The sequence below is a fragment of the Adiantum capillus-veneris genome, chromosome 9 (genome assembly GCF_014529385.1).
Source record: "Adiantum capillus-veneris isolate H3 chromosome 9, ASM1452938v2, whole genome shotgun sequence".
NCBI classification, from domain to species: Eukaryota; Viridiplantae; Streptophyta; class Polypodiopsida; order Polypodiales; family Pteridaceae; genus Adiantum; species Adiantum capillus-veneris.
In genome coordinates, this window is record NC_140939.1 from 54719263 (window position 1) to 54721935 (window position 2673).

Here is a 2673-nt window from a genome sequence, read left to right on the forward strand (position 1 = left end):
TTCAGAAGCGGTTCTCCATCGGACTTGGGAGAACAATTGAGCAAGCTAAAGCAGGATGTAAGTGAATATTTTGCTTTGTTTTTGGGTAAATTTGAATCTATTTGGGAGGGACTAGTTACTGTTACATGTGTGCGAAATGGAGATCATTTCAAGCGAGAGCAATTTCTAGCCTGCTTGCATCCGCAAATCAAAGAGAAGGTCGAGTGTGGTGGTGCGGAGGACTATGCGCAAATGGTTTGCTTGGCAAAGGTAAAGAGCAGGAAAGCAAAGAAGAAGCTGGAGGTGGGTTTGTTGAAGCTGGCAGACTATGGGTATAGCTCGACAACTGAGCTTCATCATGTGTCAAAAGAAAGTTCAAGCATCGAAAAGGTAGTTGCTTTGCCATTGGTAAGCCATTTTGGTCATTCATTTCAATTTGTGCCTCCAGTTTGGTGTGCTGCTATACAAGAGCCTGTTAGCTCGGCTAGCAAGGATGTGGTCTTGGTCGAAGCGTGTATGCATGAAGAATCAAAGGAAGCTATGGATCAAAGCTCACATGACAAGTTTGAAGATGTTGGCAAAGTGATGGTCGAAGCTGTACAGGAAGAAGCTAGCCAGGGGGTTGGGCAACCTTGCCCTACCAATTGTATTGAAGAGCGGCAGTGCATTCCAGAAGGTGTAGATGATGTCGACATACCAGAGAACGAGGTAATAGATCATGGTTTTCTTTCTTGCTTAGCAGATGATGTGGTCGTAGACGAAGTCCTTGAAGAGCAGGCAAAGGTGGTTGAGCAATCCAATTTTCTCTCGCATGATGTGGAGTATCAAAGGCTATGGTAGACAAAGACTTGCATGGTGAGTCAGGTATGGAGTGTATTCCATTTGAAGAACCTACAATAGAGGGTATGCTTGGAAAACATGTAGGCTTGGATATGCAGCAGGTGGAGGCAAATTGCAGTGTATTTCTACTTTATACTATGCTATGGATACATATGGTGTTGAAGGTTTCTCTACAGGTATCTTTGTATCAGCTGCCAGGCTTTTTTGAAGAGGATTATGCTATGGAGTGCTCTCTAGCAGGTGAGAGAATCATGATGTATGGTGGAAATGCTTCACAAGTTGGTATACAATCTTGTTTTGTGTATGAAGCCAGTATATGGATACAGGGAATTGAAGATCGATGCTATACCAAGCTGCATGAGAGGCTTGTTTTCGGGTTTACAGGTGCAAAAAAAGGTTGATTATGCATGTACTATGGACGTATGGCTATGCTCAATGCCATGTATTTGATCCCGACCGAGTTTGCATCACACTTGGGAAAGCTCGAGGCTTTCCATCCGATCCGGGGGTTTTATGTAGCTGATACGATCTCCCTCTCTATCTATCTATACAGTTCTACTACATATAGCCTCTTATTATGCTATCATGTTCTCGCTTCTTATGCAGTTTTCTAATATCTACATAATGCTATGGTTGAGCATGAATGCTCAACAAGGGGGTGGGCAATGATGGTGCACCCAATCTATGTCGACCCATGGAAGTGCTAGTAGCAGCGGTGTGGAAATCAGTAGCCTGATAGGGAAATGCTTGGGTAAGTACCAGATGCCGACTACGAGAAGTTTTTCCATGATGTGTATGCCAGATGTGGCAATTAGCAGGTCAAGCATGGTTTTTTCGACTCGGCTACTCGAAGTTCCCAAAGGGCACTGCCTATCAATGTGTGCGGCTCTTGATGCTTTTTGTAGCATGGTTTTTATAGCTCTACATTTGAAACAATTGGGGACAGGGATATTATACCAGGGAGAAGCGACTTGTTGCAGGTGGGCGACCTTGATGTAATCACAAGCATGCTTCATTATTGCAGATTTTTTTACGAGTTGCGCTCAAGGTGAATATCAACGCAAGGGGCTTCAAAGGAGGCGAAGCAGATGTTTTTCAAAAAGTGGAGAATCTTGGGAGTTGAAGGGTGTGCAGGCAGTGTGGTCGAAGGGAAAAAAATGTCTTTCCAAACTTCCGCAATCGCGGACATGGGAAAGGCAGCCAAGAAAAGTTTTTTCAAAAAAAGAAAAGTATTGTTTAAAAAATTGAGCATCAATATTGCATGCACGGCGTAAAGTTTGCTGCAGTTGAAAAGGTGGTGGAGCGCCATCTGTGGGAAAAGCCGAGAGTGGAAAGGGTAGGGCAAGTGGCAGTGGAGCTCAGTGGTGAGCAAGAGAGACGCCATCTGGATGGAGAAGGAGGGGCGCCATCTAGGAGGTGTCAAGGCAGCATGAGAAGGGATAGCATGAGAGATACAATGAAGGGGAGGCCGTGAGATGAGGAGGGCTGCAGTGCAACACCATCAGAGAGAGGCCACCAGGGCTGCTGAGAGAGGGGCGGGCTGCATATGGAAAGAAAGGCAGGCCGCCAGTTGGGTGGGGGCTCACAGGGAAGAGGGTCCATCGTTATAGTTGAGGGCCATGGGATGAGGGCCATGCAGTGAAGCCAAGGGGTGGCATTAGGAGACGTATGATGCTCATCGAAAGCTGGTAGATAACTGGGGTGAATATCTTCAACGCGTTATGTGGTGTAGTCCACAACCCATTGACTTCTCACAACTAGAGGCTACAGAGAAGCCAAAATTGAGCCGTATCGTAAGGAGATGACATAATAAAGAGCTAGCACAACAACAAAAGAAAGCAGCCAAAGAACAGG

General features: G+C 45.7%; 1 pseudogene; it reads left to right on the top strand.

Moving 5' to 3' along the window:
* Positions 1-231: 231 nt before the first annotated feature.
* Positions 232-1220, top strand: LOC147450498 (uncharacterized; annotated as a pseudogene).
* Positions 1221-2673: the final 1453 nt, after the last annotated feature.